Source organism: Perognathus longimembris, chromosome 4 (genome assembly GCF_023159225.1).
Source record: "Perognathus longimembris pacificus isolate PPM17 chromosome 4, ASM2315922v1, whole genome shotgun sequence".
Taxonomy (NCBI): domain Eukaryota; kingdom Metazoa; phylum Chordata; class Mammalia; order Rodentia; family Heteromyidae; genus Perognathus; species Perognathus longimembris.
The window spans coordinates 7,657,970-7,672,821 of NC_063164.1; the positions used below are offsets into that span (position 1 = coordinate 7,657,970).

Genomic DNA, 14,852 nt, shown 5'->3' on the forward strand with positions numbered 1-14,852 from the left:
TGCTTTCTGGAGGTCCAGTGAGTAGTTACGGCACAGGTCCAGACGCTTCTGCCCGTGGGATGTAATATTATCCATGGGACAACCCCAGTGGGCTGAAATCCTGCCTGAATTCGAATGCTGCTGGCCACAGCAGAGGGAAAAGCAGTACTGGGCTACTCGAACGAGCTTGCTTGTTTGCAACCTCACGCCTTGGTCATTTCTCCGCATCCTCGCACTTTGTCGGCATCGCGGCCCAGGGCTCAGCTGCCCACTTTTCACCTCCAGAGTGTCCCGAAGGAGGCTGCGAGTCTCGGGCACGCGCAAGCACTTGCTCCGTGCTGGGGCGACGCCGCAGGCCCCCTGCTTCTGAGGGAGGCTGTGGCTGGAGGCTCAGACTTAGAAATAGAATTCTGAGTCACTTTAAAGAACCTTGAGGTTCCTTGTGCATTTTCTGTTAGGTGAAGCCTTATAATTTTGTGCTTCCCACATTTGACTTTAACACTGCTGAGATGAAAGGTGTTTGAAGCTGCCTGAAAGTGATGACTCTGTGTGTGTGTGTGTGTGTGTGTGTAGTGGAGCTGATGCGGGTGTGCAGGGCCTCCTCACACGTACGCATCTTGCTTGTTTAGCAACTGTTCTGCCATGGAAGCTGCTCCTCCAGGCTAGCTTTTTGGCTGGTTATCTTGGAGATGGAGTCGTATAGACTTTTGGTGCCTGGGATTGGCCTTGAACTGTGATCCTCTGGGTCTCCACCTCCTGACTTGCTAAGATTGCACAGTATCAGACATTGGCACCAACATGCAATCATTTCCTGATGGCCTTTGGTTTGTCGATATGCCTGGCTTTGAGAATACAGTGGTTATGTTCCTTAGCCACTGGAGGAAAGTGCCTGGTTTTAGCTGCAGAGTACAAACCACCATCTACCATCTCCTACACACCCTGTCATCTTTTGTTTGTCCAGCATTTAACTTTTTATATTAGGCAATCTTTGTCTTTCCTGGATGACATAAACACCTCTAACAGCAGGAACTCGGGTACTTTCATAAAGCAGAAAGCCTCCTGTTGTCACTCAGAACAAAGAAGCTAAGGGCATCTCATATTGCACTGTTTTCCTGCTCCAATAATTTCATCATGCTCTGCCACATGGTTCTTCTAAAACTCCACTCCCTCCCTCCCCCTCTGATGGATGCTCAATCAGCTTGAAGTGTTTTGGTCAAATTTGTTTCTCTTTGGTCCTTAATGTGAAGCTTGTGTTATAGCCACAATATTTGTCTCAATATTTCCTCCTAAATCCACCTTCGGAACTTACTGTACAGTGTAGCACACTTATATTGTATTATAACTCTATCCTTACATACATAGTCTTCACTGTAAGACTCAACATTTTAAGTTCAAGAACCGTGTCCACTCTGTTCAGAAGTTTGCAGAGATCTGCTAGATGGTAAGTGCTAAGAAAATGTTAGCTGAACTGATGTGGATGAATCTATCAACAGGGTATTTGATAAACACTGAGTGTTCTTGCACTGTGCTAATGGCTACAAGAAACAAGAGACAGAAGACATATTCATGGTACTGGCCTGTGGTTTTCTTCTCTTAATAGTTTTTTTCTTGTTTGGGGCACCAAGGTATCGCTGACCTCATAAAATAAACCCCAAGTAGTATTTTTTTCTTTTTTTGTAAAGAGAAAGGAAAAGAGAGACATTGGATTGTGGTTTCTGCTGTGGAGATGAACTTGTGTTCCTGGAGAAAGGCATGCATTGGATTATCCCATATTATGAGCTCAAATCCAGATATGTAAGAATGCCGAGCACAGCACATAGCGCTTGGTTTCACCTGGTAGGTTCAGAGGGAGCCAGGATAAACACCTTGGAGCAGGTGATATTTAGACTGTATCTTTGGATAAGAAGTCATTTGCATAGTGAGTCAGGAGGCCAAGACGAGAGGTTGGGAGCCATTCCAGAAGTATGCTCACAGGCATAGAAGTATATGAGGGTTTGTGCAAGGCAACACCTGATTCTTTGGGGCCCTAAAAGCTAGATTGGAAAACAAGGCTGCAAAGGTAGGTTGAGTCAAGCTAACAGAGAGATCCAACTGCTTGGACATTCTCTGGGAGACAGTGAGCATCCACTAAGTCAATTTAATGAGTGAATAAGATGAGATTGATATTTTATTGTTCTTTGGCATGCACCAAGGAATCTAAGAATCTGCCTGAGACTGCAGCTGACAAGACAGCTGCTGTGAACACATGTGCTCCTGGTAGAACCATTTAGGATGACCTGGAGGAGCTGGAGATACTGGAGAGGGGACGACACCCACCTCACCCCACCCTTCTTCTGTTGCTGGACCTTTGGACCCTTCCCCAAATCTCCCAGCATCCTCCGCACACTTCCTGCTGAGACCTCAGTCTGTTTCCATGGCAATTCTCTCTCCTTTGTTGCCTTCATATGGTTTCAACCTCACTACTTTGCTCATGAATATCAGAGGTTGTTTGTTTCAGCCTAACATCATCCCTTCCTTGACCCCTCCCCCCCCAGCACAGTGGAAGACACAGCACCTACTGAGCAGACTGAGTCACCTGGTCCCACGCTCTTTTCACTTTGGGTCTATTGATCTTTACAAGAACCCAGGAAGATTTGTCTCACCTTATTTCTCTCTGTGATACTTGTTATTTCCTCAAATGGAATATAATATGAGAAGCTTAAACTCCAGGTCTTGAACTTAAAAATAAGAAATGTCTAGTACTTGTCCTTTTCCTGGCTTGCCTCTAGTGTCATCCACTCAATAAAACCTGGGCCTGGCTGGATGACTGGGAACAAAGGGAACTGGAGAAGAAAAAGGCAGACAGCAACAGAAGGAGGGGGAACTCAAAAGTATTTTTATGAGACTATTTCAGAGCGTTCTCATCCCCTACGGCCCCACTTGAAGGATACGCTCCTAACAACATGAAGGGTTGTTTCATAAAAATATTTTGTTATTAAGAAAAGTTTTACTTCTTTCAGAAGTCCTGTTGAATAAGGAAGAAATGAGACAATGAATAAATTTTGTGAATAAGCACACCATGCAAATAAAAGAATGTCCTAAAGAGCCTTTTCTGGAACCAAAAATATAATTCCTGGCTTGTCCTCTCACCTCTTTATTTAGATAAATGCTCATCCAAGTCCTTGGTTTATATCTTTGCTTGTATTTCTGATTTAAAGTAACTGGGGGAAAACCATGGTCTTTTAAATACAATACTTTTTTATTATTATTTTCAATTTATTTTTCCCTTTATGTACTTTTTGAAAATATAACCAATAACTTATTATTTCTTTGTGTATAAATATTCGTTTATTAGCATCAATCAGTTATATGAAGGAGTTTCATTTTGAAATATCCATATAACTCACCTTGATCAGGCTCTCCTTTCATATTTTAAACTAGTATTCTCACAGGCACTTGATATTGCAAACACTTCTACCTTAGATTGTTAATATGGCATATTTTGTTTAGGGAGCATTATAAAATAGCTTTATTTAAACTATATTTATCTTGTGATTTTCATCAATTTTCCTCACACTTTTCTGCAAAAAGGTGTTTTGTGTTTTTTTTTCCTGTGTAACACTCTTAGGGAAAGAGAGTAAAGTTTCAGTATAATCTGACAGTGATGTATAATCAATTTACTAAACAACCAGAGAATCATGTTTTTCAAGTTTTACCCTCTTCCTGGCATGCTTGGGTTCCCAGTTGTGGTACTTCATTGTATGCCACATGAATGGGTACTGTTTGATTGTGTCAGGATCTGCTTTGCTTCTGAAAAAAATCCTAGCTTCCCATGTCTCTAATGAACTTAGAGTATATACCACAATTTATGTTGTCTTGTGCCACATCTAGGCTTAGCTCAGTCTTCAATGCCAACCTCAGGTCCTCCAGAGCCAGCCCAAAGGCAAATAATTTGTCTTGCTATTTGCACTCAGCAGAGTCCCTGGGTCTAGCAGGGATGCCATGTTGAGGGATTGATTAGAAGAAGATGGCTGCCTTGGCTTAAGGGAGTTGGATGATGCTTATTGCTCATCCCGAGGAAGGTAGACTGCTTTCCCGAGTCCAGTGTGTTGCTCTGGAAACTCCCTCACAGACACACCCCCAAAACATTTTATGAGCATCTTGGCATCTTTTTGAAAAATTGGTAGACAAATTATTATTCATTACAGAACTGTACTGTGTTTTGGACAGAGATCGTAGGAGGGAAGAACACCTAAAAGAAGTGAAGTGAGTGTCACATGGCTAGAAGGTAGCAGAGAGACAAGCGATTCCTTCTTGTGAGTTGTCGAAGTGAGAGGCTCCGGAGTGGAGAGAAGCTGAATTCCTTGAGAAAGGAAGTTAAGTGGACGCAAGGATGGCAAAAAGAACTCAGCCAGACAGGGCCGTCCACATTGGGTGGCCAAATAGGAGCCAAGGGCAGAGCAGAAAGTATGTTTAGACCAGTAAGAAGTAAAGAGAAATAGCATCATTTGTGCAAACAGGAACAGAAAAGATTCTCCTGAAGGTGAAGAAAGGTTTCCTCAGGAGAGGAAATGGGAAGAAATGACTGGAGACAACAGTAAGGAGGCTAATTAAGGACCAGGGAGGAGACCCAAAGGATTTTGTGGAATACATACCCTACTTCAGAGGTTAAGTATGGATTCGGTATTGAGGAAAGAGGACAGTGGTGTTCAAAATTGACTGAAGCATCATCTTAAACATTTGTGAAATATGTAAGCTACTGTGTATGAGCTATTTCAAGGAAATTCTTTTCTTTCTTTTTTTTTTTTTTTTTTTTTTTTGGCCAGTCCTGGGCCTTGGACTCAGGGCCTGAGCACTGTCCCTGGCTTCTTCCCGCTCAAGGCTAGCACTCTGCCACTTGAGCCACAGCGCTGCTTCTGGCCGTTTTCTGTATATGTGGTGCTGGGGTCTCGTGTATCCGAGGCAGGCACTCTTGCCACTAGGCTATATCCCCAGCCCCTCAAGGAAATTCTTAATTCAGGAAGTCTGGTGTGATTAGTGAAGTGATATTTTAACTGGATCCCTGTTGGTTCTAATCTGTGTGCTGGTGGTCTATAGATGCACTTTTTGAGCAATGCTGCATCGAAAGCAGCCAGAGAATCTTGAAGTTTCTGGAAGGAAATCAGGAAATGGAATGTTAGAGTGAGGGGTGCAGGCCACAGTACTATGAAGTGGACCAGTGGTGGAAGCCAAATGAGATGTCAGGAAGGACAGGAACCTGTCTTTTGTGAGACCAATATTTCCTACTTATTTCCTACCATAAGAAAAAGCCAGAACTTTCAGGCTGCTGTTCTTTAGAGTGTGGCAATGAATAGCAGGAGATGGTGACTGGTTTCCCTGTGATTGTTGTCTTTGCACACTTGCTCAACATGGAACGAGAACATACTCCCTCTTCTTTTCTTACATAAGCACGGCCATAAGACTGTTTACTCCAGATGTGAATCAAGTCACTCTTTAGAATTTCATGGTGTTTAGGTGCTTTAAAAATTCAAGCACATATTAACTATGGAGTTTTGTTTCTCTATAAAAGCAGTCTGTCCATGTTCACTGATAGGTAGTGGGACCAGGCTTTTTGAAGAATCGGAAAGTGACTTAAAATTATACTAGTGTATTTTCCTAGAATACTAATACACATAGAGCTTCCTGAAGCTTACTTGATTTATAATTACTAGTTGTACACTTTTAGCTGCCTGGACAGACAATAAATATAAGAGTATACTGGCTGAATTCATTTGTCCCTATTTTTCCTCAGGTTTTTCTACAATAAGCTCAAATCACAGAAATCTCAGTGCATATTTTGCCATCGATTCACAGGTTTCTGCCCAATTATTGCTTGTTTTTTTTTTATCATTTCTATCATAATCTCTTAAAAACAAGTACATTTCTTCTAACACTTAGGCTCTGTCTAGACATATGAAGCATTAGAATTATGAAGTATCACAAGAGTTATGATGTAGTGTGTGATTATATTCAAGGAGGAAAATGATTCTCAGTTCCCAAGGGAATTATTTCTTTGCAAAATGGCATATTAGTTTTTGCTGATAATTTATTCCATGTTGTGAAGGATGTAGTAACATCTTACCTGCCTTTTGATTTTGCTTTCGTTGATTTTTCTTCCTTCCCCATCGTCTTAATTTGACTCCATGTAGCCTCTACTCCATATAAGTCCTCTAGTTTCTTCTGCTCCATCTTTCTTTTCCCTCTTCGTTTCTCTCAAATAATATTGATCCTATCCATTTTGCTCTGGATTTTCAGGAAACGCAGGTGAGACTAAATATCTTAAACATTATTAAGTGACCAGATGCTACCATTTGTTGAAGCTCTTTATAAGCAAGTTTTACCATCTAAATTGCTGATTTTCAAGCCCTGTGAAAAAGATATGTAAATCTGACAATTTGTTATTCTACAATACACTGGTTGAAGCTTTTATTGTTTCTCTTTTAAAGGGGGGTCTACATTTAATTTGGGTGGTGCAGGAAGATGAGTATGGTCCATGATTGGAAATCATTCTATTTCTTATAAATGTGTGGAAATGGTATATACTTGTGCATACTGCATTTCTCTGGGTTGTTTTCTAGTCTCTAAAATATGAATATAAAATTTATTAAGTTAAGAACATTTTTTCAGCTCTATTCCCAGTAGCCTAAGTCTTTGAAGAACTGAAATGTCCTGGCTTCCTTCAAAATTTCTTTAATGATTGACATTTATTCACCAAATTCAAACAAGTTATTTTTTAATCCAAAGCATTTATATTTTAGATATTAATAATGTTTACTGACTTGTCAAAGTCAGCAATTCTCATTCTGTTGAACCCCACGGTGGCTAAACATCCTACAGAATATTTGAAGTCAAGACAGTGTGTATCCTCTGCCTACTTTAAAGAAGTCCTTTATCCTTATTAAAGATAGGAGAAGGAGAGCATTTGTTTATGAGAAGGAATGTTTATTCCACACTCTCCCAAAAGTATAGAGAAGCATAATGCATGGAATCTCACCTCAGATACTTCTATTTTTAAAAATAAAGCTTAGCTTTTGCAATAAATTGTCTTTTAAGTCGCTGCCAATAGCTGTTTGGCCAAATCCTAGGTTAAGGGTGGTAGCAATAACTCAGTTTGTAAAGTTAACCCTATTTTAGGCCCCCCAATTTCCTTTAAGCACCCTGATGACTAGATTTATCCATATTACAGCAATGAGGCAACAGAGAGCTCTTTTAAGCTTCCATTCCAATTTTGGAAGCACTTCAACACCTTTTAGAAGCTCCTTATTTTCCCAGAAGATCCTTAAGTGCCCTGTGATGATCTTTCCCACCTGATTAAAACTCTGTCTAAGGAGTTCACTGGTGTGTTCAAAGCCAACCTCAGGTTTAATGAAAAGCTTGAGTTTGGAAACAGCAGACACACAAGTGCCAAATCTGTAAGAATCTGTGATTTTGATGTGTCACCTTAAGGAAAACCACTGCTAACACTGCGAAGTAAGCTTCCATCACTAGGTCCAAATATTTGTACAAATATTTATAGCTTTGTGAAGTTAGTAGGCATTATTATAATTCCAGCAATAAAAATTTTAACAGGAAAAATAATTCCTGCAAACAATTGAATAAAGGTCTTGGTATATTATTACTTATGAACCTTTAAAATTGTATTGAAAGATGCCTTGTTCAAAATGAAATAAGTTGTGCTTAATTGACTTACGTCTGAAGCACCCTATTCCTACTGTGTCTTTTAAAGGGTGAACTAATTTAGCGGTGATGCTCACTAGATACTGTGTTGGAAATGGACTATACAGCTTGTAGGGGGGAAGGGTCAGAAGGAAAAAAAACTGGGAGAAAATGAGGGAGGAGGTGACACTGTTCAGAAAGAAATGTCCTCATCGCCTGACTTTTGTAACTGTACCCTTTGGATAGAAAAATAGTCAGTATATAGTGTCTGTTATGGGAATTAAAACACTTTGTGATTTATAGAAGTTAACTCTGGAGAAATATTTCCCACTCATCATGCGGGTAAGGAAACTTTCCAGGACTCCTCTCTGGGTGTGTGAATGACACCGCTCATCTTAACCTTGAAATCCAATTTTGAGCCGAAGCACATGGCATGGTCTTCCTATGGCATGGCCACAACAATTCTGGATCCGAAAATAGTATCAAGACTTTCCATTACATGTTTGTATGCTTTAAGTATTACCAGTACATTCTTTCTGTTTTATTCTGCCGCATGTCCCATTGAACACTTCACATGGGCTCACTTATTGCATTTATTCCTCACAACAGCCACAAACACAAGGGTCCTGATGGTTGCATTCGCAAGGACAAAAGAAAGGCAAATCACTGCTTTCTGTTGTGATGTGTGCGACCCAGTCAGGGTATCCTCAGTTGAGCCTTCAACGTGCAATTCTAAACATCAAACCCTTAGAGTTTGAGCCTCTAAGACTGTCAACTTCCATAAGCCTTTTCTTTATCAACCCATCAGTCATCCAACCAAGACCAAAAAAAGAAAGCCACCAAAAAAATCCAGTAAGACAAAAAAAAAATAAGAAATGGCAACCTCAGTGTCACACGTAAGTGACGATATAAGTGGCCAGGTAGGGTGTAGACTCAGACAGGGAGGCTAGATGATTCTCTTTTCATGTCAACACCGTATCACAGACATTTTAGGCCACTTACTTTTACCTGGTTTTGGAGCTCACATACTTAGACCAGATCCACCCGAGCTCTGCCTATGGTGCGGGTGCGGTCTTGGGCAAATCCCCATGGTCTTTACACAGGCGTAGCTAACACCTTCCCTGCTCCTCTAACTGACACTAGCTCACGTCTCACCAGTGACCAATCCATGTTTCTTGAAGCAAGGCAATATGCAAAATTTAGACACGAGGGTTTCTGCTGGGCTTTTTTTCCCCTCCTCCCTCTTGGAAAATTATTCATTTTTACTCACGGGTGAAATGTTAGTTTTCCTGAGATTCATGTGACTAGTAGAACAGTTGTTAAAAATACTAGACATTTGCAGGAAAATACCATTTTTTCCTGATGATTCGGTAATGGTATTCCTGTGCCTGGCATCTCCTTTACAGCTCATCATAGAAACTGTTCTAATTATATCACTGTTTGAGTTATATCAATTTATATGTGTGCAGGTTTATCTCATTTGGGATAATCTACCAAATAGTCCCTTGCATCGGTTACCCCATCTAAGGCCATCACAGGGGTCTTCACCCATGGGTGTTGCACAGTAAAGATTAGTTAAGTTGTCCAATAGGTCCAACTGTGTCTAAAATGTATAGACAATATCTACAAAAAATAGTCACCAGGGACCACCCCTCAGCCCCAGGTTGAACTACTAGCCATTATTTTCTGGTTGTTTCTCTTTTCTGTTTCTCGCAGCAGGGTAGGGTGATTCTCTCCATTGCTTTCCACCTTATCGGTAGTAAGTTCTGGAACTATGACACCCTACCACATCATCAGTGGCTTATTCCCTCTTCAGTGATAACCACATGTCTGTCTCATTCTCCCAAGTTCAAATCTTGGAGCACAAATCATAATAACTATTAGGAAGGGAGTTTTTTTTTTTAATGTTTCCAGCTGAGTTTGGCATAAACTTACATGGCAATCTGTTGTTTTCAGAAGGGTGGGACTTGGGCAGAGATACTCAAATTCCCTTTTTGACCTGACTTCCTCCTTCATATTTTTTCCATCCAAATAAACAATAATGAAAGAAAGGAAAGAAAATATGGTGATGGATATTTAGGAAATAAAATCTTTTAGAAATGTTTTTCAAACTGGAGGTGGGACTAGTTAAGATAAGAAAGCCACTTGTCTCTAAATAGAAACGTGGTAGAAGACAGTGGATGGCTTGGGGTTTTTTGAAGGTCTCCGAGAGGCAGCGACTGGGTGAAGACAACCTGCACAGGGCTGGTGTTTTGACTTTGAAACACAAGGACAGATCCTAGGTTGAACTACCAGCCTTTATTTGCTAAAAAGAGCAGCCCCTTCCTGGGTCCCTTATTTAACCTCTTTGGGAACGTCTTTACCCACAAAATGGAGCCTCTAATCCTCACCTTCAGAGATGTTGTGAATTGCCTGTAAAGCTCCCCTCCTCCTCTCCCAGCCTTGCTGATTTCCAAGGTCATCCTTTAGTTGGCTGTCCTGCAATAGAGCAGGTCCATGGAACGTAACTAACCTAACCTCTCTCTCTGGCAGCAAGTGGATGGGCTGGCTCCGTTGATCCCAGGTATGCTTTCAGTCTCTGGAGTCAGACACGTCTGTCCTTTTTGCTCCATGAATGGAAAAAAAGACACGAATAATTACTCTATCTTAAAGCATTCTCTACTTAAAACTGTCAAAATAATATGATGGAAAGAACCTTCAACACCTGATTTAAATGCGTAAGCAGGGCTACCTGTATGTCAGAGAAAATCATCTTGAGTTAAAGACTAGTTACAATGTTCGCTACACACTGTTCTGAAGGCCAACTAAGGCTCAATGATATTGTCAATGAATTGGAGTGAACTAATGGTTTGCAAGTCAGGCCGCTTCAAACCAGAAGCAATTTAGGCCTCTGTCAACAGAATTAAAGGGGGATTTTCAGGGGACTAGACAGCAAGGCAGAAGAGAGAAAATAAGTGCTTGGTTATAGTCCTGATGTTGGCTTATTTGGGCTATCCTGTCCAAAAGTCCCTTTCTTATTTGGAAGGAGGGACTTTCATTTGTTGACTGCTTCTAATTGGTCCGACTTAAATTCTGCTTAATTTGGCTTAACCATTCATTAAAAACTAGTTCTAGCTATGTCTTATTTATGTTTGCAGAGCAAGCAAAGCTTGTGAGGCCAGCTAGTCTTGTCTTCCCAGGTGTCCTTCAGGCTTAGGCTCCATTTTAAATTAGTTCAATAAGCTAGACAGTGTAATTCTGAGAAACATTCTGATTTTGCTGTGTGCCTTCATGACACATAAAGGTGAGAAATGGAGACAAAACTCACAAGCCAAGAATTAAACCCTGAGGCCACCTAGTTCCTCATACCAAGAGACTTTTCCCACCCAAAATGCAGTTCTTCCCTGAGCAGTACTAATATACCCTAAACATTCTGTACCAGCCCACTTCCTTCTGAATGCCAGGGGCATCCATTCTGGCTCCATCAACGCAGATTACCTGGTGGCCATCTTGATGGCTGGCTCCAAGGTAGACAGAGCCCTAAACCACAAAATCCAAATGCGTCCAAAAGAAATATGTCAGAGAGACGTGGACAAAGACTGTTCCTAGAATGTTCTAGAATCTTGGAGAACTGAGGCCTGTCAAGGATTTGACCTTTGGTTAAGGAAGATAAATAGGGAGAAGGTATTGCACAAAATAAAGAAGGCCACTTCTACAGGTGGAAAGATGCCATCAGCAGCTGACAAAATGGGAGGCCGAGAGGGGGCATGCATGGCAGGTAGCAGAACACCACTGAGCTTCCTGGGTGTGGCTACAGCTTGGAGAGGAAGTCGATGTAGGTAGGGAAGGATGGAAGAGCAGGTTAAGAAAGGGCTCATTTGTCACCACAGCTAGGAAGCACTTCAAACCTTCTCATGGATGATTTCATGGAGGATTGACAGTGAGCAGGGCCGTGGGTATAAATGGAGACCAGTGAGTTGCTTGAAGCCATTGCTCCTCTCTAGATGATGTCACTGAGGCTGTGCCACAGGATTGAGAGTATAAAGAGAATCCACAAGCTTTACAGGAGGGAGGTCTAGAGGCCTCCATCTCTCAAAGGAGGAATAACACATTTTAACATGGACACAGGTCCTTCATAAGCCTCCATTCCTATAATGATTTTATACAAAGCCAAGTGTGAGCATGAGATCAAGAGTTCAAGTCCCATTACTGGCACAACAACAAAAAGTGGGTTATCTTAATTTCTACGGAGCTACAATAAAACCTATAGGAAGATTTGTGGCCTTTAAAAAGTCTACTATGAGTGGCTTAGCCAAGCCATACTTAATATTAAGTCAGTGATATTCTTTTCCTGCTGCTTTCTACGATTAAAACTTTAGCTCTGATGACTTGATTAAGAGGAATTACAGCTCATGGACCAAGGTTGAAAATCCTGAGGACATCCAAATCCAGCCTAAATACCATCACTGTTTGTAAGCCAGATTCAACCTTATGAATCAGGTAGTGATGGCTCTGACTTCAACCAGGATATCCAGGCCACTCTGAGTTGTCCATCTTTTGGATTTACCGCTTCCAAGCAGCTTCCTTTAGCCCCTCCCATCTCAATGAACACTTCCGGTTTGTCATACAACACTTGGAAAATTATATTGGAATTGTCCATAATTTATCTTCCTGCTAGACTGTGCAGTCTTTCAAGGCGAGAACTGTTTAATTTTTGTCCTTTGCCACCTAGAACAGTACCCGGCATTTGACAAACAAATGAATGGATTGAATTTTGGTTCTCCCATATGCTAGCTCCTGTCAACACTCATTTTGATGGTTTTGTTCTGTTTACTTGGCTTATTTACTTTTCATTTGAAACATACCTCTAGATGCCTGTTTTCTTTCAACTCCAATGGTGTCAGAGGTATTGAGATTGTGAATTGTGCGAATTTCCTTGGGCTACAAGTATAAATTACAGTTATTTCTGTACTCATGAAATATTTTAGTTATGGCTTGTGTTTTGATCAGTGGTTTACCTAAGGTGGACATTTTTCTTTCAACCACCAACTGGTAAGTACATTTGGCCCCGGGAGCCAAATGCATTTGTTTACTTCAGAAATACGTTGGGAAAAACTCCAAGGTAGTCAAGATTGTTATTGTAGTTAGCTGAATGTGTCATGCAGAATAACGTCTTCCATAGAACTCTGATTTTCCTCTCTTGTTTTTGTTGTGAGTTTGAAAGTGTATTTGTGTTTGTGCTTAGGACCTTGTCCTTGCCATCCTCTACTACTTGAGCCATGCTACCAGTAATTTTAGCATCACTACTTTTTAAAATAGTGTCACACATGTAAACCCAAGCTAACCTAGACCACAATCCTCCTATTTATTTTCCCCAAGGAGTTGGAGATAACAGGCACACTTCACTGCACCTAGATTTTTTTTTATTGGTGAAGCTAATGAGAGGGTGTCTCAAGATCTGTTTGCCTAATCTGTCCTCAATCCATGATCTTTCTGGTATCTACCTCCTGAAAAGCTAAAATTATAGGCGAGAGTCACCATACCTGGCTTTTTTTCCCCTTTCCATTAAGAAATACCTACCCAGCTGTTCCACTCCTGGGCATCTACCCTGAGCATCATGAGCCAGGCTATGGTAAAGACACCTGCACATCCATGTTCATTGCTTCACTAGTCACAATAGCCAAGATATGGAAACAGCCCAGATGCCCCACAATAGATGAGTGGATCCAAAAATGTAGTACCCACACACAATGGAACTTTACACAGCCATTAGAAAGAATAAAATAATGTTATTTTCATAGAAATGGATAGAAATAGAACAAATCATGTTAAGTGAGGTAAGTCAAGCTCAGAAAGACAAATGGTGCATGTTCTTTCTGATATGCAGGAGTTATATAAAAAAATGCACTGGGATATGACCAGTTATCCAGGATTCTAGACACTCACACACTGTGAGACCAAAAGAAGATATTCTTAGGAGAGAAACATAAATGTGCAATGTGTAAGTACTTCTTCATATGTATATAAAATAATATACATACTGAAGCAAATTCCAATATATGGAACCAAAAGATTTATTAGTTTTTAGCGTTGACCATTCTGTCCTCTTTACCTTATGTATGGTGTATTCATGTATATTTTGGGGTGGGTTGGGAAAGGCACAGAACTCAAGAGAAAAGGGTGAAAAGTGTAGCAAGGGAGCTCACTGGACACTGGTAAAAGTGAACTATATAACCCATGGGTGGAGGCTGGAGGGAGAGACTGGTAGAGAAGGATGGACCAGAAGACACTGTATGGAAGGAAATGTACTCATTACCTCACCCCTGTAATTGTAATCCCTCTGTACGTCACCTCTATAACAGCAGTAAATTAAATTAATTAAAAGAGAAAAGAAGTATCTATTTGTAGCTTTAGTTTTAAACACACACCATCATATATATGCATATATTTACATATGTATGCTCATTATATTCAGTGTACATTCTGTAAAAATTGAACCATGTAACTTGAAGGTGAGGATGAGAGGGGAAATGGGGAGAATGATGGAGGGAAGGCATTATATAGGTCCAGATACATTCCCCTAGGAACCTGACTTACAGAACTGCAACTTCTTTGTACAACTACTTAATCAAATAAAAATTAAAAAATACGTAGGAATTAAATCTTGAAACTCTTGCAGGAAGAAATTAGCTCAACTAGTGTTTAACTATCTGCTATCTGTGTAAATATCTGCTTGAAAGGTAGTTTACTATTAAAAGTACATAAAAATACATAGGGAAAAAAAGAAACTTTGGAAATGTCGTAAGAGTTTTAATTCTTTATTTAAAAATTGGTAGGCTTTAGTCTCTCTCGCTCTCTTTCTGTGTGTGTGTGTGTAATTTGTATTCTGTTTACATGGGTGTTATAAGATCGGGAAAATTAAAAAAAAACATGAAACAAAGGAAATTAACCTTCCATACTATGGCAAATTCTTCTAGTACATACAAAGCGAATGCTTTTTACTTTTTGCCAAATGTTTGTGCAGAATTTAATTGGTTGCCAGGTGAGGAAATTAGCTTATGGTGTATCTTCCATCTGCCCAGCTTAGGAAAGCATCTCCCTCCTCCCCCTTTATTTTCTGGGCTGGAACTCGAAGTCACATGTCACAGGAAAGCAGCTCTATGAAGCCTGGGTCCTTGATGGTGGTCAAGAGAAGAACTCCCACTGGCTCCACAAGGGAA

General features: G+C 40.6%; 1 protein-coding gene across 3 annotated transcripts in view; it reads left to right on the forward strand.

Annotated features, from left to right (window-relative positions):
* Positions 1–14,852, forward strand: part of Pid1 (phosphotyrosine interaction domain containing 1) — a 219,983-nt gene that overhangs the window by 170,320 nt on the left and 34,811 nt on the right. The window lies entirely within an intron of this gene.